The following is a 25,855-nucleotide window of genomic DNA, read 5'->3' on the forward strand; positions in this document are numbered from 1 at the left end:
AACTTTAACTTTTAAATATTGTTTCTATAGGGCAAATTGTAGTTCAGGTTCCACCTGAGTACTTGGATCATCTCCCCACCTCTGTCCCACCCCCTATGCCTCACCTCCTCCAGGGCCCGGCAGTATAGGCCATAGTGAAGGGGCTGTCTGAGCTGGGAGTTGGGGAGAGGAGGGAGTTACATGGTGGCTGGAAATGGCACGTCTTTATCCCCATCTACTCTCCACAGAGTCTGTTTCATAAACAGCCTGCAAGAAAAAGAAACAAGTCTTAAAGAATAGCTGTTACCAAAAAAAGAAAAAAAAAAAAAAGCTGTTACCAGGAAACAGTATGGTGCTAAAAAAAATTAATGCCAAGATGAGACATGAAAAACAACTTTTAGATTGGAAAGCAGTGTTTCAATTCATGTGTTTTTCTTGCAAATCCTGTCCCTATTACATTCTCAACATTCCAGTCTTTCTCCCTGGGGTTGCATGAAATCTCTCAAAGCAAATGTTCTCTCTCTCTCTATTTTTAATGCGTTAAACTGATACTTGAAGATGGAGGTTTGACCTGAGTATTTTTGTGGAACCCTCCCATGCACCTTAGAAAGTCAGACCGAGGAAATCTTTATAGTCAGGAAAATACCCAGGGCACCGTCCGCAATGACCACTAATTACCAAACTTAGAAGCAATCAAGTAGAGAAAAAGGGCAACTTTTCTTTAAAAGAGAGAAAAATCTGATCATTGCATTTTTCTTGGATTACCTTAGCAGTGGATAGGCTTATTTGCCAACATCAGTAATAATGAAAAGAAAGATGTGGTGGGCCTAGAGAATTTTTAACTTATTTCTGATGTTTATAAAATGTCAAAGACTACAGTACCATTCTAATCCAATTTATGCATTTTCAGTGGGATTTCAGATTTTAGCCATAAGGAATACTTGAATCTTCCTGAAGTAGATTTCTTGTAGCTGCAAGTGTACAAATAACATATTTGAATTGCTTGGAATTCTGAAAACAAATTTAAGATTTTACTTGTAAAATATGTAAGTGGAAGAGCTCATATCCACTTATTTCTTTAGCATTATGTAAGAAACACATGGTGCTTACTATATGCTGGGCATGGTTCTAATACTTTATAAATAAATTCTTTTGATCCTTAAGAACAATCCTGTGGGATAGATTACCATTTTACAGACGTGGAAACTGAGGCACAGAAAATGGTAAAACAACATACTGAATTGCTAGGATGTACATTGGAGCCAGTAAAAGTACCCACATACTGATTTATTATCTGTCCTGAAAACAGTCTCCCTGAGTCCGTACTTGAACCTCTACTTGTAGCACCTCGTCTGGGATACAAGCACCTGAGAGATAGGGGTCTCCGGGCTCTGACATTTGGGTTCCTGACTGATAGCCAGAATTTGTGTGGCAGCAAGTCTGTAACAAGTGATCTTGTGATCTTGTAAATCACCGTCCTCAGATCTACTGACCCGTAAGACATCCCTTGCTGGTAGAAAAAGATTTTCTTTGGAGATTGAGTTTCCACCTTTTTCTTAAGGCAGAATTAAGATTTGTTTTTCTCATTGGCATAGCAGTTCATTTTCCTGGATCACAAAATTAAAAATAATAGGGGCGCCTGGGTTGGCTCAGTCGGTGAGCGGCCGACCCTTGGTTTCGGCTCAGGTTATAATTCCATGGTTCATAAGTTCGAGCCCCGCGTCAGCCTTCTGCTGACTGTGCGGAGCCTGCTTGGGATTCTCTCTCCCTCTGTCTCTGCCCCTTCTGCACGTGCTCTGTCTGTCTGTCTCTCTCTCAAATAAACTTTAAAAATAATAAAGTCTGTCTTCTTCATTGAATGTCTGCTGATTCTGTCCAGCTTCACACTGGAAACTGCCCATCTGTTACCTCAGCAAGGCACTCAGCCCCAGTCAGACATGTCTACCGACCTGCTGTCTGTGATAACGTCAAAGTCCAGAGGACCTCTGTCTTTCCTGCCTGCCTGGGAAGTCCTCCAGAGGTTTTCCTGAGAGGTTTCCTTTCTCAGGGCTGTACTTTTTGGGTCCCCAGTGGTTGACTGCTAGTCTCTATGATGTGCCTTCTCTTCTCATCCAAGTATAGTGGGAAGGGTTCAGCATCTGGTTCTGCCAGCTTTTGCTTTGTGACCTTGAACTAGTGCTCTGAACCTCAGTTTTCTCATCAATTCTCATCTGTGAGAATAGTAATACCCATCTCACAGAGTTTTTCTGAGAATATTTGGCGAAAAGCACTTTGCAAGTGGTAGATGAAAAGCAGTTATAGATACTAATGACTAGAATCACAAAGTAATAAATGCCTACTCTGCTTCGCATTCTAGCGCTTGAGGAAACAAAACAGTAGATGACACATCCCAACTCACTAAGGTTTCCAGCTGAAGAGAAAATAGACACGTTAAAGTGCTAGACCCAAGGGCATGGAATTCTGGCTTAGTGAGATGCTGTGAAGATTGTTAAATTCAAATATATTCTTTCAGGACCTGAGAGCAAATAGATTGCTGCCTGTTTGGCGATCATCAAAGATTTCCCAGAAAGAGGGCACCATCTTGTGGTCAGCGGGATGAACTGACAGGAAAAAAAGTCCAAGAATCACACAAGCTGCCTATTCCCAGGCCTAGGTCCCACTCCTGGGGAGCCCAATACACTTGGTCAAGTGTGGGGCCTCGGGCCAGTACTTGTTAATGCTCCCATGGGTTCTCATGTGCAGCCGGGGTTGATCACTGCCCATCGGGCGCTTGCCCATGACCGCACGGCCAGTAACCACACAGAGTTGGGCCTATAGCTGGGTCTTCTGACTCCCACACCTGGAGCACTTCCCAGGGAGCAAAGGCTGCTGCTCAGAGGTCCTGGAGCCCAGGTCACTGGCACAGACGGACATCTCCAGGGCCTTCCTGCTGCCTCCTAGGGCCTGTTCTCTTCCTTCCTCCGCTTCTCATCCTTTCTTAGACTTTCCTGCCTTTGGCCCCCATTCCCACTAACAACAGAATAGCTAACCCAGCATGCTGCCTACATCACAAAGCACTCGCTCCTACCCTGTCATTTCATCCATAGCAGTCTGAGGGAGATCCGAATATTCCTACTTTTTTATGAGGAAATGGAAGCCAGGGGTAACACAGCTGGGAAACATGTCTTCTGGACCCAGATCCTGTGCTTTGTGCCCTTCCCTGCTCCAGTAGTAATAAAATAAAAATAACAGCCCCCATTTATTGAGTCATTGTGGACCCTGATGTCTGGGGTAGGAAAGATGTGGGCGTAGGAGCATGTACAAAGGGGCTGTTCCTCACTGTAACGTGTGCGATGGCAAAGAACCGGAATCACAGTGGTTGGCAAGACTCTGAAGTCCCAACTGGCACAATAACTCTGTAAAAGGAGGTGTGATCACTACTGGTCTTTTTGTTTAATGAGAAAATGGAGCGTCAAAGAATTTGCCTAAGTGGAGGCCACCTAAGGGAGTCTGTCAGTGGGGGAATGGCTAAGGAGGGTGCCCTGAGCTTGCAGGGGGTCCTCTGCAACAGTGAGAAGCAATGACCTGGATTTATGTATGGTATCATGGGCAAGCCCAAACTGTCCTGCGGGAGCATTAGTTTCAGTACCATTAATATGAGTTTGGAAATCCATACATAAAATAACCCCCAATATTTTTCTAGGGCATGCAAAATCTAAATGTATTAATGGCAGATAGATTGGAGGGAAAGAATATATACTAGAATGGATGCTTCTGGGGGGGGAGGGAAATGACATGGGGTGTGGCAGATGAGAGGGAAAAACAAAAGGGTGGCCTTGCATGGGCAAATGATGTCACTGTGTCATAAGCTGAGGAGTATAAGCCACATAATTTGACGCACCAGAGGTCCCTAGAAAGAAGACTGGAAGGTATTTGGAACGAGGGTTTGAAGGGAAGTGAGGGGTGAGAGTGTCCCTTCAGGGTTGATTGCAGCTGCTGGGAAGGTCCAGCCAAGGTTGGGGGGTGGGGTGGGGGATGGTTGCTGTGAGTGCTACAGGAGCCAGTGGGCAGGGTCACCAGAATTCTCCATCACTGGGCCTCCAGGGAGATGCAGAGACAACAGACATTTTGGGGAATGGCAATGACTTTGTAGAAAGTCTGTGCAAGGATGGGAAACTGGGGTGCTGGTGAGAAACTGGGGAGGCAGGAAAGGCTGTGGTGTCCACACAGCAGAAGAGCTGGGTCGGGGGGGGGGGGGCGGGGGATGAAGGAAGGAGGGGACTGACCTTCCTCTACTGCTGCCTTGTGCAAAGAGAAGGCTTGAAGAAGTAAGGAACTTGATAAACTGTTTACTCTTTTTGTTAATGTTTATTTATTTATTTTGAGAGAGAGGAAGAGTGAGAGCAAGCAGGGGAGGGGCAGAGAGAGAGGAAAAGAGAATCCCAAGCAGGCTCCATACTCTCAGTGCAGAACCCAACACCTGAGATCGTGACCTCAGCCAAAATCCAGAGTCTGATGCTTAATTGACTAAACCACCCCGGTGCCTCTGGACCATTGTTTACTCTTAAAATTACTGCAGATTCCAAAAAGCTTTTATTTGTGTGTGTGTGTGGGGGGGGGGGGGTGTATTTATTTAACCATATGAGAAATTAAAATTGAGAAATTAAGTGTTAATTCATTTTAAAAATAATAAGCTCATTACATATTACATGAATAGCATTATAAAAATAGCTATATTTTTCAAAACAAAAACAATTTAGTAAGTGGCGTTGCTTAAAATTTTTGCAAACATCTGGCTTAATAGAATATAGTCAGAGTCTCATACCAGCTTATGCACTCCATCTGTTGTGATGTGACGCATCATGTAGCTTCTGGAAAATTCAACCGTATACCTGTGAGGGAGTGACAAAGGTAGAGAATGTCTTGGTGGTATTATGAAAAATAGTTTTGATCTCACACTCACTGAAAGAGTCTTTGGACTATACTTTGACAAGGTTGAATTTTATTGCTAAAGGGATAAAGGATTCCCATGAACCCAGTGGGGCCCAGCAGTTGAGAGCTGGTCTAGGGAGCTGGACTGGGGAGAGGGCACTGGGCATGGAGGTGGGGGGGCAGGTGGGGCTAAGCCCGATGGGGATCTGAATAAAGAGAAGATGGCGGTCAGTCTACCTAATGAAACCTCTCTCTCTCAAGGCAGCCCTAACTTCCTCATCGCCAACTGCAGAGCCCTGGCTTTAGCCTTCAGTATCGCCTGCTGCCCTGAAGCACTTAGTACTTCACCACCCCAGGCCCACCTTTACAGCTCTCTCTTCTCTAGCCGCCATACACCAATACTTGATTCTCCTCCTGCTTCTTATCTCCTCCTTCTCTGAATGCCCTTGGCTCTTTTTCCTTCTTCTCACCCCCTAAGTTCTTTCTTGAACCCATTAAAAATGGTCATTATAAAAAGACCCAATATTATACAAAATACTTTCACCCCTATCATTTTCTTCATAATTCTCTTCTTGATTCCCACAGCTACAAATACCACCCGATGCCGGTAATTCCCAAGTGTGTATCCCCACCCCTGACTTCCCCCCATCTCCCAGTCTGTACTGCCAACCGCCTATTGGACCTCTCCTCCTGAATGTTCTTTAAACTCAGTATGTCTAAAATGGTACTTCTTTCAACCCAGTCTTCCAAGCCCACAGTATCTTCTTGCAATGGTATCATCCCAGGCACTCAGGCAGCTGCAATACTCCATGAATTGGCAAGGACCAGTGATGTCGGAAAAAGAGGAGAAGTGATAGATGTTAGAATCATGTCGATACATGCTTCAGAAATGGTTCAAATAAGTGTTTGCACAGGACCAGACTTGGTAGGTCATTAATTCTTGGAATGAATAGCAAATCCAATAATCCGAAGGTGGGAGCAGTTTGAGCAAACATGATCCTAAGCCCTCTGGGCCTGTCCTGAGTTCTACGGTAACTGAATTAGGTTTGGAGTCTCCCCGGGCCTCATTATTCGCCCTGTGACTGAGGATATTGGAGACTTACAGAAAGGTAGAGGCTGGCCTTCAGGAGTACAATAGATAGTTGATAGTTCTCATTCCTCTCATTCCTTCTCTAACTCATCAAATTAAGGGCTTCTTATGGTGAGGCACTGCCAGATGCCATGTGGGCTATAATGATGTAAATGCTTACAAAATAGTGGTTATTTTGCTAAGAGAATCTATATGTTGACTGAACTGTTTCCCTAAGGAAATCGCTCCAATTTCAATCAAAATAAAACCTAGAATTAGGCAAGGATAAGCCATACTTGTTGAATTTCCCCAAATCTTAGCTAAGACAAAGACTTTCTCCATGTTTTGGGGGACACAGATAATAAACTCAGAAAGTACTTGGGATCCAGATGATTTGGCTTATCACATTTAATTTGATTATCTTCAGCTTGCACCTCCCCTTTGCTTCAGCTCTCCCTCCACAATCCAGACTCCTCCTCTGTCCCCTACCAGAAAGGGATACTCTAATAGACACAAAGATACCTCCAAGAACCGCACCCCCCCCCCAAGGAAGACCAAAAAGAACCCCCTTCCCCAGCCGTGGCAGATGTTAGCAGAGCTAATGCATCATCCAGTTTGTCTTTCCTTCCAAGCTTACAGGAGGATCACACCTCCTTTCCCCTAGACTGTTAGGCAAGTCCATGTAACTAGTTCTAAGCAATTGGTTGTGAGCAGAAATGGTGTGCCCTGTTGCTTCCGAGGTGAAGCATCATTAGGTGGTTTGAAGTCTTCTAGATTGCTCTTCTCTTGCCATGGAAAACATGGAAATATATTAAGACAGTTACACCCAAGACAGAAGTAGCCTGGAGCGCTGAGCCACCACATGAGCCACCACATGGAAACCCATGGTGAATGTTGCATGAGCAAGGAATAAAATTACATTCTGCTAAGCCATGGAGATTTTTGGTGGTGTTTATTTATTGCAGCATAAATGAGATTATTTTGACTGGGTAGCAGCCATCCCCCAGGCTAGCTCTTTTCATTTTGGTTAATTGTCTGAGGACCTCACGGCTTCCTGAGAATTCACACTAAGGATGGCTTCTCTCTTCAGCTTTATCTCCAGATCCATGTGCTGTGTCCCTGGGAGGGTGGAGGTATGACAGCTTATCTCTATATTCTCCCAAACCCCAGCATTCGTACATAAGCCATGACTGTCCTTACCAGCCCTACCTCATTCCTTAACTTTAAGTACTTTCCTACTTTGTTTTTGTGTTCACAGTCATAGTGACAATATTAAGTGGATAGGTTTAAATTTGTTCTGTAACTTGAAACCCATGCTCGAGGGGCGCCTGGGTGGCTCAGTCGGTTAAGTGTCCGACTTCGGCTCAGGTCATGATCACGATCGCACAGCTCGTGAGTTCGAGTACGCTGGGCTCTGTGCTGACAGCTCAGAATCTGGAGCCTGTTTCAGATTCTGTGTCTCCGTCTCTCTCTGCCCCTCCTCCGCTCGCACTCTGTCTCTCTCTCTCTCAAAAATACAAGTAAACATTTAAAAACATTTAAAAACTAAAACCATCCTCGCTTGCACTCTAGTGACAAGGAATGTTGCTTCAATTTACTTAACGCTTGGAGTTCAGCCACCAGTTGCTTCAAACTTTAAGTAGCTGCAAGTTATAAAAACCGTCTGCTCAAGTACAAAGTCAGCACCCAGACAAAACCATCTTCAGAGATGAAACCAACCAACCAAAGACAAAAGGATATGGCCTAAAATCAAAAAGTGCTGGAGCACATGCTTATGCTGACTCCTAAGGAATTCAGTGATTTATCGGATGAATCTTCACTCATCCAACGGCATCGGAATCCAGAGGCAACCTGACGGAAGGGCCAGGTGGGCAAGAAAGAGCACTGGTTAGGAGTCAGGAGTACATTGGAGACCCTGTATTGCGTCTAGCCACGCACAACCTTGGGTAAGTCATCTGTGAAGTTTTCCTGTGAAGCTCTGACATTTTATAATTTGATTAAATAGTGTACAGATATAAGTGGCCAACAAGCACATGAGAAAATGCTCGGTAACTCATTAGGGAAATGCAAATCAAAACCACAATCATATATCATGCCACACCAGTAGGATGGCTAGAATCAGAGAGACAGATAATGACAGGTGTTGATCAGGTTGCGGAGAAACTGGAACCCTCCTATGTCACTGGTGAAAGTGTAAAATGCTGCGGCTTTTGAGAACAGTTTGGCAGTTCTACAAAATGTTAAACATAAAGTCACACCAAGGTGAATGAGACAAACTCCCTAGCCATGATGTGCGCATGATCTTCCCGGGACAACACACGGACATAATGTTGTAGATGCCAAGAGGGTAGCTTGCCCAGGTGTCCTGGGAACACTGAGGGGGCTCAAGTCAGTCAAGAAGTTTAGTAAAAGGCAGAGGAAGAACAGAGTGACAGACATCATGTGCTTACGGAGAGGTGCAAGATGGCAAGACCTATCCCTCCTCTCCAGGAGATTAACCTGATAAGAAGGAAGAATAGAGGGCAGGGTGTGATACATACCATGAGAAATTACTAAGTGCTCTGGATATTCAGAGGAGGGAGATAGAATGACTTGAATATTATTCTTCTGAGTGTTGAGAGAAATGGGCTATCAGTTGGTCCTCCTAGATTTAACAATTCATTTTTAGAACACCAAATTTAGGATGCATAGTGTAAAAACTGCTGCTAGCCATTAAAACATACCCATATTTTGCACCAGTAACCTATCATATTAAAAAAAATGTTTTTTAGTGTTCAAAAAAATTTTTTAGTGTTCATTCATTTTTGAGAGACAGAGCACGAGTCGGGGAGGGGCAGGGAGAGAGAGAAACAGAATCTGAAGCCGGCTCCAGGCTCGGAGTTGTCAGCCCAGAGTCCGATGTGGGGCTCAGAACCCACGAACCGTGAGATCACGACCTGAGCCGAAGTCAGACACTTAACCAACGGAGCCACCCAGGTGCCCCGAGTAACCTATCATATGTTTAACCGAATTCTGTAACATGCAGAATGTTAAATTCAATTGCTAAAGAAGTATCAGTTGATTTCTGCTAAATAGAGTAACGTAGTCTGTAGAATTAAATATAATTGCTTATGCCTTTGCGGTGCGGACATAATCAGATTTAACGGCACAAAAATAATCCTCTAACCATGATAAGGTAACACTGAGTTTGGGGCAAAGGAGATGCCCAGAGCACAGGTGAGTGACACCCTCGTGTTAGGATGCCTGTGACACAGCCCACACTCTGAGAAGGAGGGAAGGACAGCTGTGGCGTGACTGGCAGGGCACTCCTTCCGGGGCGTGCAGGAGGGACAGGGTATCAACATCCAAAGCTGTTGTGGCACAAGGCAGACGGTTCCAGGGTGGCCTTCTGATGCCGGCTGAGGGCAGCTCCTTCACCCCGTCTGGGCTGGTGCGACCAGCTCCCAGAGAAGCCCAGGGCACAGCATCTAATGCGGGGCTGAACGGGAACTGCAGCCTGTGTGTGGATTCTGGGACCTCCTATGCACCTGCCTCAGAAACAGCTTTCTTCCCCAAGGTTCTGGGCTGTCCCCAGTTTGGGCCACTGAGCTTCAGCACCATCAGCTCGGCCTTGAGGCCAGAAACTGTGCCCCAGGGTTGCATGGGTGGGGAGAGGTTGTGCTCACACCTGTCCTCTCCCTCACAGTCTGCATTTGCCTTGTTTAAGTCCCGGGCAGAGCATAGCTTCTGTTTCCGGTTTCTATTCGTGGTGGAACAGGTCTGGACTGGGACCAAGAGACATCAGCTCGGAGCCTGGCACCGTGCCGGGACAAAGCCCAGTTCTTAATGTCCTTCCCACGGAGGGCCAGCTTGCTGTTTGGAGTCTGACCCTCTAGATAGCCACGTGACCTTGGTGTGTTACCTAAGGTCGCCCTGCCTGCAGGTTCCCGTTGTAAAATGGGTGGGGCAAAGCACACCGACCTTGCAGCCTGTTATGAGGATGAGCACGTGGCAAGGTCAGGCATCTGTTTGGTGGTCATGGTCATCTATGATTCTCTTCCCGAGAGATGTGCTGGGTCACATACCCACTCTGCTCCATTCTTCGGCCTGACATTTCAGGTCCGTCGGAAGGATTTGCGAGGGGACCCCCAGGAAGCTGCCCCTTGAATTCAGAGACCCAGATGATGACTGGAGCGGTCCACTGCAGCTCCCTGACCATCAGCCTTCCTCTGCCACTCTTGCTGCTGTCTGTCCGCGGCCTGCCTCCAGCCTGGCAGCACAGATGAGCTGGCGGAGGGCCGGGCTTGAGCCTCCCTCCCCGGACATGATGCCTGCAGGGCAGTGGGACCCACTGGCACCATGATGCCATGGCAAGCAGTCTCAGCCTCTAAGCTGAGGCTTCACCTCTTCAGTGTCAGGCTCCATCCAGAGCTGAGCATGAATGCCCAGAGGCCTTTTCAGAGCAAGGGCAACACGGCCCATTCTGTACACAGATCCTCTGAGGCCTTTGCGCAGATTCTCGAGTGGCCCAGGGACCCCATGTTAAGATGTGTGCAGTGGCCTCTCCTAGTCAGGGAAGGGGCTCAAGCGCCCACCTGCTTTGTTGAAGGCACCAAATTCAGGGTGTCCCGGCCCAGGCACTGATGCCGGATGTGCCAAGGGTGAACTGCCCTCCTCTCAGGCAGGCCAGGGCCCCCACGACACACCTCCAAGTGTCTGGCACATTTGGAGAGAGTCCAGCCAAATGCCAACATTATAATCAGGTTTGAAGCAAAATCTTTCACTTTTTTTAACACTGTTTTCCAGCCATGAGCTTTCCAATGGTACAACGAAGCATTGATACGGTTTTCCGGACGATCGGGAAAGGGTAAGTTATTGTATTGCCCCCAAACCCAGTGAGCCACACGACCACCTGTGAAGCCTCATGCAGATTATTGGAGACCACCTCAAGGCTCCTGAGTTTCAGTCTTCTGTGGAGGGGCCTGGAAATCTGCATTTTAAATAAATGCTCTCAGAGAAGCTGATGATTGAGACTGGGAAACAAGGACTTAAGACATTTAACATTTCTAGAGAAATTTGTGGACAAATCAAATACTCGAAGTTACATCCCCGAGGGATTTTAATGTGTCTATTAGTTCTACCACCTTTTTTTCTACAACCTAAGTAAGGTAACTTTGAGAGGTGCATAGAACACAGTGATTTTTTTTTTTTAACTGAAATAAGAGAAATGAAACAGATTAGATTTAAAAAGAAGTTAAACTGGGGCGCCTGGGTGGCTCAGTCAGTTATGCGTCGACTTCAGCTCAGGTCATGATCTCATGGTTCGTGAGTTCAAGCCCTGTGTCGAGCTCTGTGCTGACAGCTCAGAGCCTGGACCCTACTTTGGATTCTGTGTCTCCCTCTCTCTCTGCCCCTCCCCTGCTTGTGCGCGCGCGCGCGCTCTCTCTCTCTCTCAAAAATAATAAATAAATAAATAAATAAATAAATAAATAAATAAATAGGGGCGCCTGGGTGGCTCAGTCGGTTGAGCGTCCGACTTCAGCTCAGGTCACGATCTCGTGGTCCGTGAGTTCGAGCCCCGCGTCGGGCTCTGGGCTGATGGCTCAGAGCCTGGAGCCTGCTTCTGATTCTGTGTCTCCCTCTCTCTCTGCCCCTCCCCCATTCATGCTCTGTCTCTCTCTGTCTCAAAAATAAATAAACTTTAAAAAATAAATAAATACATACAAATAAGTTAAACTAAAGCTGTCTTATAACCTCATACATCAGATTTCACTGGAGCAATTTCTACTTTCTTATATTCATCTCTCTCTGTCTCCCTTGCCCCCTTTCTCTTTCTATTTTCCCCCATAAGTGGATTTGGGGTCATCTCAAATGAGACTTTTTTTTTTTTTTTAATTTTTTTTTTCAACGTTTTTTATTTATTTTTGGGACAGAGAGAGACAGAGCATGAACGGGGGAGGGGCAGAGAGAGAGGGAAACACAGAATCGGAAACAGGCTCCAGGCTCTGAGCCATCAGCCCAGAGCCCGACGCAGGGCTCGAACTCACGGACCACGAGATCGTGACCTGGCTGAAGTCGGACGCTTAACCGACTGCGCCACCCAGGCGCCCCTCAAATGAGACTTTTATTAAACTTACCCTGTAACAAGTATTTTAAGAGGATACGAGTGAAGTCTTTACCCAATATTTATTTATAAGGGTCAGCTGCCCTGACCCTTATATTCGTGTGTGTGTATGTGTGTGTTGGGGTGAGGGGAACAGACAGTTAACAAATGCCCGTAAAAATAAACAAGAAAACATCCAGGTAGGCTTAGTGTTGAGACGAAAGTGGAGAAGGTGCTGTGATGGAGAGTGCCAGGCTTCCCTCGATCAGGTCAGAGAAGCTCTTGAGGAGGTAGCATCTGAGTGGAGCCCCAAATGACGTAGGGGACCAACTGTGTGACCTCGAGGGAGGGTGTTCAAGACAGATGGAAGCTACTGCAAGGACCCTAACGCAGGACCATGTTAGGGATGTGGGAGGAACAGAAAGAACATCTGTGAGTCTGCATCTAAAGACCTTTTTTGTTCACTGTGCAAAATTTTTTATTAGAAACCCAATGTACCTGGAACACTGTAGGGGGGGCTACCTTACTGTCCCCTCCCGTGACCTGTGGATTGTTGAGTTTGTCCTTGCGAGTGACATGGTGAGCTCTTCCTCTTCCATCTATACGTTCCCCTGACAGGTTCTTCTTCGTGACATCTCCTAAAGGCCACTCCATCATCTTCTCTCCATCCTTTCCCCTTGTTGCAATGGTACCAAAACCGGTACCACTGAATAGCATGCCACCTCCTCCAGGAAGCCTTTCTCAATCCTTCTAGGGAGAATGAGCCAGAACCAAGCGTCTTTAGCTTCATGCTCCCACAGCCCTTTCTTGCATTTCTCCAGCAGCTCCTGCTTCGTCCTGCCCTGGATTGTATGCCATCCCTTATTTATACATCTCTCATCCCAGTACATGAAGAAGCCTCAAGAATGAGGTCTAGGCTTTATTCAGCTGAGCCCTGCCCCCACTGGGTTGGTGGGCATCTGCGCGTGAGAGGGCTCGCTGTTGGTGGAGCCCCTCATTCTATTAACCCAGGGGCATGGAGCACCCGAGCTTTGCTCTACCTGTGCTAGATTCTTGGGGGGACGAGAAGGATAAGGCCCAGCCCTTGCTTTTCAGAAGCTTAGAAATCTATATTGGTGGGGGAGGGGCAGGCAAGACTGGCACCCTGGAAGTACCATCAGGGGCAGTGGTCTCCAAACTGGGGGGGAGCACACACCCCAGGAGCACTTGACGAGCACTAGGATGCGGGAAGAAAGCATAAGCAGCTCTAGTTTGTTGTACTGCTTACTATCGATTTAGAAATAAATGAAAAATTTAGAAATAAACATTGTTTTACTGATTTTCGCTATCTGGCTTGCCCTTGACACCTCTCCAGGCCCCTTGTCAGACAGCCACAGTCACATGACTCCCCAGGGAGAGGTTGCAGAGGTTGCCTGGGCCTCAGTGCCCTCACTTGTCCTTGCTAGTGACGACTCACCTCACACTCCAGTTTAGGTGTTACAGGATGTCATCAACATGGCTACTTCTATAAAGACAAGACCTTGAGGGGCACCTGGGTGGCTCAGTCAGTTGTGTGTCTGACTTTGGCTCAGGTCATGATCTTGCAGTTTGTGAGTTCGAGCCCGGTGTCAGGCTCTGTGCTGGCAGCTCAGGGCCTGGAGCCTGTTTGGATTCTGTGTCTCCCTCTCTCTCTGCCCCTCCCTGCTCGTGCTTGTCTCTCTCTCTCTCTCTCTCTCTCTCTCTCTCTCTCTCTCTCAAAATAAACATTAAAAAAATTTTTTTAAGACGAGACCTTTAAGTAATAGGAACTTTAGGGGCGCCTGGGTGGCTCAGTTGGTTAAGCATCTGACTTCCGCTCAGTTCATGATCTCACGGTCTGTGAGTTCGAGCCCCGTGTCAGGCTTTGTGCTGACAGCTCAGAACCTGAAGCCTGTTTCAGATTCTGTGTCTCCCTCTCTCTCTGCCCTCCCCTGCTCATGCTCTGTGTCTATCTCTCTCTCTGAAAAACAAATAAACATTAAAAAAAGATTTTTTTAAATAAACAATAGGAACTTTATGATATTTTGCAAATGAAATGGTGGGGAAAAGGAGTTGGCCATGAAAATCTTTTGTACCACAGAGAGGTTCTGGGGTTAAATTAAAAGAATTGTTGGACTTAAAGATGAACTACACATTTTTTCCTTGACAAACAGGCAAATAAGAGAAGAAAACGTAATTGTTCCAACTATGCCCGCCTTTCCTGGGATCAGTGGTTTAGTAATGGGCTACCAATGAGTATGTTTTAATGTGATACCTTCAAGGGATGGGTGATGTTTTTAAATGAGTGTGAGAAAAGAGCAGCCTTCCCATAGCAGTAGCAGCTGTACAAAGAGAGCATTTTGAACATGTCTGGGAATATTGCATCATAATAGGATTTGTGGCCAAAAGTGATGTTAAGTGTCATTAGTAAGAACTCCCACATCTGCACACTTAAAAAACAGTCTTTCAAATTAAGGGTTCATTTGTTTAAAAAAGAAACCCACAAAACACAATACCTTTTGGTGTCAAGAAGGTGGAAAAGAACCTCGTAAGTGGTAGATAGAACTGAAATACTAGTATCGTGAATTAGTAAGTGCAGCGATTAATACAATTTTCCTAATTTGAATCTATAAACAACATCTTCTTCTGCAACAACAGCCTTTAAAACCAAGTATAGAAATAAACCCAGGACTAGGCCTTTGAATCATAAAGTATTACACTACAATTTTAAAAAGGAAATAAAGCGGGGCGCCTGGGTGGCGCAGTCGGTTAAGCGTCCGACTTCAGCCAGGTCACGATCTCGCGGTCCGTGAGTTCGAGCCCCGTGTCGGGCTCTGGGCTGATGGCTCAGAGCCTGGAGCCTGTTTCCGATTCTGTGTCTCCCTCTCTCTCTGCCCCTCCCCCGTTCATGCTCTGTCTCTCTTTGTCCCCAAAATAAATAAACGTTGAAAAAAAAAATTTAAAAAAAAAAAAAAAAAAGGAAATAAAGCATTTCCAGTCACAATCTTATTTTAAAGTTGGGAAAAAATTGATATTCAACATCATGTTCGTTTTAGGTGTACAATATAATGATATTTGTATATACTGTATTGTGAAATGATCACCATAATAAGTCTAGTTGTATCGGTCATCATATATAGCTACAAAATTTGTGTGTGTGTGTGTGATGAGAGCTTTTAAGATCTACTACTCTTATCAAACTTCCAAATATGCAACAGTAGCATTAACTATAGTTACTGTTCTGTACATTATCTCATAACTGGAACTTTGACCTTTTGACCACCTTCACTCATTTCCCCCATCCCCAAAACCCTTGCCTCTGGCAACCACCAGTCTGTTTTCTGTATCTGTGAACTGGGTTTTTTGTATGTTTGTTTGTTTTTAATTGTTTTTTTAATTGTTTAATTGTTTTAATTGTTTAATTAAACAATTTAACAATTGTTTTAATTGTTTAATTAAACAATTTAACAATTGTTTAATTGTTTTTAATTGTTTAATTGTTTTCAATTGTTTGTTTTTAATTGTATGTTTGTTTTTAATTCCCACATATAAGTCAGATTGTATGGTATTTGTCTTTGTTTGGCTTATTTCACTTAGCAAAATGCCTTGAGATCCAGCCACATTGTTGCAAATGGCAAAATTTCATTCTTTATATGACTGAATACTATTCCATTGTACATGTATACCACATTTTCTTTATTCATCTATCTGCCAATCGACACATTGTTTCCGTGTCCTGGCTATTGTGAATAATGCTGCAATAAACGGGGTGGGGGGTGCAGGCATTCTTTGAGAGAGTGATTTTGCTTCCTTTGGCTATATACCTAGAAATGAAATTGTATCATATGGTAGTTATATTTTTAATTTTGGAGGGAACCACCATACTGTTTTCCATAGTAGCTGTGCCAGTTTACATTCCCACCAATAGTGCACAAGAGTTCCCTTTTCTCCACATCCTTGCCAACATTTGTTATCTCTTGTCCTTTGATAAGAGCCATTCTGATAGGTATGAGTTAATATCTCATTGTGGTTTTGATTTTCATTTCCCTCATGATTAGTGATAGTGAGCATCTTTTCATGTATCTGTTGGTTTCATGTAACTGTATATGTTCTTTGGAAAAATGTCTATTCAGATCTTCTGCCCAGATTTTTAAAAATTAATTAATTAATTAATTAAAAAATTTACATCCAAGTTAGCATATAGTGCAACAATGATTTCAGGAGTAGATTCCTTAATGCCCCTTACCTGTTGAGCCCATCCCCCCTCCTACAACCCCACCAGCAATGCTCTGTTTGTTCTCTATGCTTAAGGGTCTTTTATATTTTGTCCCCCTCCCTGTTTTTATATTATTTTTGCTTCCCTTCCCTTATGTCCATCTGCTTTGTATCTAAATTCCTCATATGAGTGAAGTCATATGATACTTGTCTTTCTCTGACGGACTAATTTCGCTTAGAATAATACCCTCTAGTTCCATCCACGTAGTTGCAAATGGCAAGATTTCATTCTTTTTGATTGCTGAGTAATGCTCCATTGTGTATGTATGTATATATATACACCATATATATGGTGTGTGTGTGTGTGTGTGTGTGTGTGTGTGTGTGTGTATGGTGGGTGTGTGTGTGTGTATATATATATATATGGTACATATATACCATATATATATATATATATATACACACACCCACCATATATATATACACACCATATATATATGCCATATATATATACATATATATCATATGCCATACGTATATATCATATATATGTATATACACGATATATATCATATACCATATATATCATATATATGTATCATATGTATATATCTTCTTTATCCATTCATCTGTTGATGGACATTTGGGCTCTTTCCATACTTTGGCTATTGTCGATAGTGCTGCTATAAATATTCGGGTGCATGTGCCCCTTCGAAACAGTACACTGTATCCCTTGGATAAATACCTCCTAGTGCAATTCCTGGGTTATAGGGTAGTTCTATTTTTAATTTTTAGGAACTTCCACACTGTTTTCGAGTGGCTGCACCAGTTTGCATTCCCACCAGCAGTGCAAAAGGGGTCCTCTTTCTCCACATCTTTGCCAACATCTGTTGTTGCCTGAGTTGTTAATGTTAGCCATTCTGACAGGTGTGAGGTGGTATCTCATTGTGGTTTTGATTTGTATTTCCCTGATGATGAGTGATGTTGAGCATTTTTTCATGTGTTGGTTGGCCATCTGGATGTCTTCTTTGCAGAAGTGTCTATTCTTGTCTTTTGTCCATTTCTTCACTGGATTATTTGTTTTGTGGATGTTGAGCTCGATAAGTTCTTTATATTTTTTGGATACTAACCTTTTATCTGATATGTCACTTGCAAATATCTTCTCCAATTCTGTCAGTTGCTTTTTAGTTTTTCTGATTGTTTCCTTCACTGTGCAGAAGATTTTTATTTTGATGAGGTCCCAATAGTTCATTTTTGCTTTTGTTTCCCTTGCCTCTGGAGGCATGTTGAGTAAGAAGTTGCTGCGGCCAAGGTCGAAGAGGTTTTTGCCTGCTTTCTCCTCCAGGATTTTGATGGCTTCCTGCCTTACATTTAGGTCTTTCATCCATTTTAAGTTTATTTTTGTGTATGGTGTAAGAAAGTGGTCCAGGTTCATTCTTCTGCAGGTCGCTGTCCAGTTTTCCCAGCACCACTTGCTGAAGAGACTGTCTTTATTCCATTGGATATTCTTTCCTGCTTTGTCACAGATTAGTTGGCCATACGTTTGTGGGTCCATTTCTGGGTTCTCTATTCTGTTCCATTGATTTGGATGTCTGTTTTTGTGCCAGTACCATACTGTCTGGATGATTACAACTTTTGATACAGCTTGAAGTCTGGATTGTGATACCTCCAGCTTTGGTTTTCTTTTTCAAGATTGCTTTGGCTATTCGGGGTCTTTTCTGGTTCCATACAAATTTTAGGATTGTTTGTTCTAGCTCTGTGAATCTTCTGCCCAGTTTTAATCAGATTTTTTTGCTATTTCAATCACAGTCTTGAGAGAGAAAACAATTTTTCAACACTGTTAATAAAATAAGATAAAAACTGTTTATGATTTTACTTTAATTTCAGCCTTTAAAATATATTTTTCTGAAACTAATATTACATTGTATGTTAACTAACTGGAATTTTTAAAAAATTGGAAGAAAAAAATGATACATACATAAATATATATATTGGTATTATAGTGTACAAATAGATGCTACATTAGTGTAAATCTATAATTTATGTATTAAATATACATCATGTTTATTGATTGGGGGTATATGATGAAAAAAATGGAAACTAGTGGTGTGGTACTTTTGTAAAGTTTTTGTTCGTGTTATATTAATGTTATATTAGTTCAGGTGTACAATATAGTGATTCAACACTTCCATACATTACCCAGTGCTCATCACAAGTGCGCTTGTTAATCTCCACCACCTATTTCACCCATCACACCCCCCCCCCCCCCACACACACCTCCCCTCTGGTAGCCATCAGTTTGTTCTCTATAGTTAAGATTATGTTTCTTGGTTTGCCTCTCTCTCCTCCCCCCCTTTGTTCGTTGCTTTGTTTCTTAAATCCCCCATATGAGTGAAATCATATGGTACTTGTCTTTCTCTGATTTATTTCATTTGGCATAATATTCTCTAGCTCCATTCTTGTCATTGCAAATGACAAGATTTCATTCTTTCTCATGGCTAAGTAATATTCCACTATATATATATATATATATATATATATATATATATATATATATATACGTATATATATATGTATATATATATATCATATCTTATCATATCTTCTTTATCCATTCACCAATAGATGGATACTTGGGCCATTTCCATGATTTCACTGTTGTAGATAATGCTGCTATAAACATTGGTGTATATGTATCCCTTTGAATTAGTATTTTTGTACTCTTTGGGTAAATACCTTGTAGTGCAATTGCTGGATCATAGGGTAGTTCTATTTTTAACTTTATGAGGAACTTGCAATCTGTTTTCCACAATGGTTGCACCAGTTTGCATTCCTACCAACAGTGCAAAAGAGTGTGGTACACTCTTATTGGTTACCTCCCTAGCATTTATTCCTTTTCTCCCACCAAAATTCAGGGTCCAGTTTTCTTTGGAGAATGCTCCCACCCCATTCCGTGGTAGCCATACGTGCTGTGTGAGACTGATTCCACCCTAACTCCAGAGTGGACCCTGTTTGGCTTACATTAGTCAGAGAATCCTACCCCCTGCTTTGGGCATTGTGATTGGCTTAGGGATAAGAACAAATTGTGATTGGCTTAGGGATAGGGACCAGTCTTGGCCTCACAAAGATACAAGGAAATACTTAACAAGGGCTTTTGATCAGGAAGCTTTGATCAGTGCCTTGATCAGTGCCTTGATCTTCTGGGCACTACCAAAGGAGATAGCTCGTCTTTGTCTGGACTATGTAGCATGAAGATACGAGGTCTGGCCTGGCATTGCCACAGTCAGCTCTGTAGCCTGCGGATGATGCCAACATACCAAAGGGCAAGGGTAGAAAGAACCACACAGACAAGGACTCAGAACCCTGAAGACAACATGAACTTCTGGATTAATCCATGCCTGAACTTTTCCTTACCTTTGTTTTTTTTTGTTTTTGTTTTTGTTTTTTTTTGCAGTTATATGAGCCAAGAAATTCCTTTTATTGTGTTTGTATGTTATATTACTCAAAACATGAAAAGGCCCTGCCAAAACATTTAGAGAGTAGTAAATTTAGCTGAATTATGGGACAGAGGCATCCAAAGTGTTCTGGAATATCACTAATGGTGGGGGGGGGGGTGCAATGCTCATTAAATTAAGACTTGTTGGGGCGCCTGGGTGGCTCGGTCGGTTAAGCGTCCGACTTCGGCTCAGGTCATGATCTCACGGTCCGTGGGTTCGAGCCCTGCGTCGGGCTCTGTGCTGACTGCTCAGAGACTGGAGCCTGTTTCGGATTCTGTGTCTCCCTCTCTCTGTGACCCTCCCCCATTCATGCTCTGTCTCTCTCTGTCTCAAAAATAAATAAACATTAAAAAAAAATTAAAAAAAAAATTAAGACTTGTTCGTAAAGTTTATTCTCAAGCATAGTTAGCCCGCACTTCAGAACCAAAGCTGGATTAATGGGAAGGTCCCCATTCTTCGGGCACCTCATCTACCCAATTTCAGCAAAAGTTCACCTTGGTAAAAGTTGGCATCTGATGTTTTCTGCCTCCTCTTTTGATAACTGTACGATGCTCTCAGTTTCTTTCTCCTCATTTCATACTAAGGGGTAAATGAATCATGCATTTAGTGGATTCTTCCTCCCAGGGTGTAGATTGCAAGGGACAGAAACTCACTCTGTTTAGAGAGCCTGGGAAATGAAGACTGGAATTTGCATGTACACTTGGCTCGCAGCCACAAGATGGCAGGAAGAGACCAGTAAACACAGGCAAAGACCTGGCTCTTCCCAGCTCTGCAGAGGGCAGCCTGGGGACGCTTGCTCCACTTTGAGGAAAACACAACCTGCCAACTCACCTGAATTTCTTTTAAATTTTCTGTAAAACAGTGAGAGGTGCTGAGGAAAACAAGTGGAGGCTGTGAAGTTTGATAGTGAAGGTAGCCAGTATGGAGGGATGTGTGTTTCTGCTCTTCCTCTCTCGCTCTGCCTCTCTTTCTCCCTGTGCAAAATAGGGGTTCTGGCTGTGACCTCCCTCACTGTGATAAAGCAGGTAAAGAATAAGATGTGCGAAGTGCCCTGAGAGCCACAGAGGAAAGATGTATTTCTAGAAAGATGGGCATCAGACTACTACCATGTGTGTCTGACCCTCCTGGAACCTTCTGGGCGCACATAATGTGCCCTGGTACAGGGTGACTGTAGACTATGGACAGTCTCTAAATGTGTCTCCCATTCTGACATGATTCTCTACTTAAGTAAGACAGTGACACCAGCGGAGTTACAGACACTTGCCAGAAAGAGGTGCCAGAGGCAGAGGGAAAGATACTTTCTTCTTGGGGGGGATTCTAGGAAGGATGAATTTGGAGCCAGGGGCTGTGGTAAGGTCCAGCCCTGTTCTCACCAAGCCTGGTTCTTGGCCTCAACTCTCCTACCTGGAAATAAAGGACTGCCTACCGCGTAAGCCCCTCACAGGGCTCAGCGGAGATGACAAGAAACGTTAATTCTGATCTGAATCGAGTTTGTATATAAACATGTGGGGCAGTTAAGAGACGGCCTCTTCGTGGTCCTTTGTGCTGAATTTCACCATGTTCTGTCAACTTGGAGTCTAGGTACCTCATCACATCAGCCGTGGTAGGAGGACACTGTCTGTGGTCAGCTGGTCAGCCAGTTTTGATTTCTTTCTGCTTCTGCAGAGTCACCCCTTCCTATTTCGTAAATATCATTGTAATTTCTTGGCATCTTAAGCTGGGAAATGAACAACAGTACTGGGGTCACTGTGTATTTTCACTTTAGTTAACAAATGCTTCTTGAGACTTTACTAAAGCTCTTTCTGTTCCTACCCCAACCCTCCGAGCGTGTTATACGTGGTGGCTGGCGGGAGAGAATGAGAAGGAACTGTGGAAGCCTCGGGAATGATGAAGATGAAGGCACTTGAGGAGGAGGGAGCCTGCTTGGGCCTTGGTGAGTAGGTTCTCCCAAGGGATCTGTCCTCTCCAAGTACAGTGGCAGCAGCCTCAGGCCGACTCTTGGGGAAACTGGAAAACCTGGCCTAAGAACAAGCCATTCTTCGCAGGGAGTGTTTTCACCAGGCGAAAATCTGGAGGCTGGAACGAAAGGAGCTTGAGGCAGAGAATTAAAGTGAAGACAATTACAACTGTGGAACTGGCAGGCATTGGTGGGGCTGTGCTCTGGGAGCACTGGGGGGTTGCGAACACATGCAGAGCTCAGCTGCTGACCCGCCTGAGAGGCCTGCTGGGCCGCCGAATGCACTCAGGGGCTCCCTGATGGTGGCCGTTTGCACGGATCTAAGGGACCATGACAGCTGGCAGCAGCAAGAGTGGGGAGCCCACAGCAAGCCGGTTCATGACAATCCACAGCAACACCCGCGGAGAGAGCGATGTCAAACAGCACTGCACGGATGCTTCCAGCAAGGATGGCAGCAGCAAGGGGTATCTACACCAGACCAGGAGTACTAGGCCAGCGCTCGGCTCAGGACGCAGAGTAGACCAACCCCCCTGGTTCACGCTGGGTTCGTGCAGGCAAACAACGGTGCAAATACGAATGAAGGCCTCCACTGGCAAGCCCCGGTTTCAAGATTATTCTGAAAAATTACCCTTTCGGGAGAAAAATGTTCCAGAATTGGGTCTCATCCCTGAAGTGATTCATTTACTTTTCAGCAACCATTCCATTTTTTAGAGAAATGCAAGACTAGAATGGGAGTGGTGGTGGTTATAAAACCCAGAATAAATGTTAGGGGCTTTTGTATGTAGCTCATCTCTTTTTAAAAAGGGATCTTTTTTTCCCCAAGCTGAATCTTTCCTATGACAGCAGTTACAGGCCAACTAAGGCAGGAGTTTAAAGACATCAAGCCCATCATCCACTCGTGCAGAACCCCCTTGCTGATGAGAAAGTGTTGACATCTTTCCTTCGCCTAATCCCCAAAGAACAGGAAGCCAGGGATCCCTGAATGGGGCTATAGGGCCATCAGTCAGGTACAAAATATCTATTGTATCTTTTGCCCACCTTTCTATAAACAAGGGCTTCCTTTTAGTGTCAAAACGAACTCCGGCATCTCCCATGATCGTGGCTCTACTTTATTATCCATTAATTGAGAATAATTCATAATGACAAGTATTCGTGACAGTGCTTAAATACCATTTGAAAATCGTAACACATGGATGTGTGAGATAGTGTTTTTCAGCCTCAGGCAATGGTTAGAAGATATGGCAGAGCCATCGCAGCGGCTCCAGGAAACGCAGGAGGGGAAAAAAGCTAAGACATATCCTAACCCTTAAGAAGTGTATCATCTAGTTTTAAAAATGGGCCTACACGGGGCTTGACCTTACGGAGTTGGATTAGCATAGCACTTGGAGACTGAGAGCTTTGGGACAAGTCAGGGATTTACTTGGCACTTGACACAGCGCCTTTCGCCCACAGAGTCCCTCCGGAAGTGTTGCTGAATACCTGGCGATTACGGAGGGGGATGTGGAGGGGAGGGGTCACCTGTGGCCAGAAACTGTCCCAGGACCCTCCACACGTGAGAGAAGTAGGTGGCTGTCTAGAGGCTCAGCCCCTGGGACCTTCCATCAGAACCTCTCCCAAGTCTCAGCTGGTTTGAGACATGAGAACTTTGTAGACAGAAAGAGTCTGAAGTCAGCCTGGCTCTATTCCAGGCTTGTTTTTGTGCTTTGAAAAGTAAAGTCCACCTTTCTACCTAGAGACTAGTCTTCTCCCCCTGGACACCTTAGAGGGAAATGGTAAAGAAAAAATAAATCAGCAGCCTGATCCTCCACAACCAGCCTAAGGTCAGACCTTTTAGTGGGGGTGGGGGTGGGGGTGGCAAGTCTGTTTTGCACCCCCCTGCCCCCGAGGGAGAGGTCCGGAAGTCCAAAGACTTCTTTTTCAGAGGGCAAAGGGTTGTCATGTGAGAGCAGGAGAGCACCTTGGCTAAGCACAGGAGAACTAGCTTGAGCAAAGTAAAATTTTGTGTTTTGCATTTGAGTTAGGGACATGGACCTGGTGACTGTGGGCAGGAAATGTAATTGGGGCATATTCATAATAAGTCATGGGTCCCCAGGAAGTTTGGCAGAACTCAGAGCTGGACCCAGATAAAGAAAATTAGACCTTCCTAAACAGCACCTCTAAAACACACTAACAAAAACTAGCAGAAAGCAGGTTGCCTTATACTAAACACCAATTCAGCAGAAATAACGGATCTCCCAGAGCTGTCGACTTTCTATGGTTAAAAGCCAAATGAGTCTGGTAACTGTATTACGATTCATTTCTGTTCTCCTTTGCATTCAGGGACACTTGGCATTCTTTATCATGGCCACAATACCATTAGGTACCCGTGAAAGGCTTCAGTAAAAAAAATGTAATTTTGTATAGCTCTGATGATCTACTGGTTCAGTGAAAGGTCAGAGCTTGCAACCAATGGCACCCTGTACGGACAGGGACTGTGGTTTAAATATCGACCATCTCTGTGCTCAGTGATATCACAAGTATGGGAAGATTCTAAACATCAGTCCTCCTTTTCTCCCTCTTGCCCTTCCTCCCTTGCTTCCTTCTATGTTTATTGAACATCTGCGATGTGCTGGAGATACAAAGACAAATTAGACACAATCCCTGGCCTCAAATCCCTGGCCTCACTGAGCTTCCAGGCTGGTGGGGAAATAACGAAGATGGCTCTTGCTAAAAAAGAACTAAATCCGGTGGTTAGAAATAGGTAAGCCATGAAGACATAACAAATATCTCTGAACATGTAAAGAAGGGAAAACACAACAGCTCTGTGGCATTTTATCTGAATATTAATGATATGGGCCAGAGTTTCGTTTATAAAAGGATGCAAACAGAAGGTGTTAGATAAATGCTTTTTGAGGAAATTAATTAGCCCAGTCACAGATGCTAGCACCAAGTGCCTCTGAGATTGTCCAGGCTAGCCTTTTCATTTTATAGAAGGAGACAGTGAGACATGGGAAAGTCAAATGGCCTGGGTGAGCTGAGAATGGAGCAGGGGACAGCAGCCATGTCCCCTGGGCCTTGTGCTTTTTCTCCTATATTGCTCCTGGTCTGAGCATTCAACACCCAATTTTTTCTTTTTTCTTTCCTTTCCTTTCCTTTCCTTCTACTTTATTTCATTTCCTTTAGTTTCATCATACTTTACCCACTTTACTGAGGTATGACTGATACTCAAAAAGCTGTATATATTTAAGGTATACAACCTGATGAGTTTGGAGATAAGTATGTGCTCTCCCAGACCATCACCACCATCAAGGCCATAAGCTTATTCATCATCACCTCTAAAAGTTTATTTCTGCCCCATTTCTTTTTTTCTTTCTTTTCATTACTTTTTTTTTTCTTTTTTTAATGTTTATTTATTTTTGAGACAGAGACAGAGCGTGAGCAGGGGAGGGGCAGAGAGAGAGAGGGAGACACAGAATCTGAAACAGGCTCCAGGCTCCGAGGGGTCAGCACAGAGCCCATCGTGGGGCTCGAACTCGTGAATTGCGAGATCATGACCTGAGGTGAAGTCAGACACTCAACTGACTGAGCCACCCAGGAGCCCCTTTTTTTTCTTTTGTGGTAAGAGTACTTAACATAAGATCTCCCCTCTTAGCGAAATTTTAAGTATGTAACACAGAATTGTTAACTACAGATCCTATGTTGGTAGAGATCCCCAGAATTTATTCATCTTATATAACTGAAACTCCACACCCTTTGACACCTCCTCACAACACATGATTTTTTTTTAAAAGGGATTAAAACACAGTCTTTGTATTCAAGTAGCTCAGAGTCTGGGAGGGAAGATCCCCCTGCAAAAGGACTAAGGCTGAGCTGAAGGAGAAGGAAGTGGGGTTCCGGGCAATAAACAAAACAGAATAAACTAGTTTTAAAAGAGTGTTTAAGAGGAATCCTTTATAACAAGAGAAATGTGGTTCAGCTGGGTGAGTGCAGTGTGACCTGTAAAGTTCCCTTCAGGTGGTGGAGTCTGTGAGGTGTGTGTGAGGTCAGAACCGGGGCCTGGTGCCCAGCAAGGGTCTGGGGTGGACTCTAAGCAACATACTTCTGACCCAGCCATCTGTCTTCCAGATGCTGATGAGGGGAAGCAGAGGTCAGAGATGGAGACTGTGTAG

Source organism: Puma concolor, chromosome B2 (assembly GCF_028749965.1).
Source record: "Puma concolor isolate L17-30 chromosome B2, mPumCon1.1.hap2, whole genome shotgun sequence".
In the NCBI taxonomy this organism is placed as follows: Eukaryota; Metazoa; Chordata; class Mammalia; order Carnivora; family Felidae; genus Puma; species Puma concolor.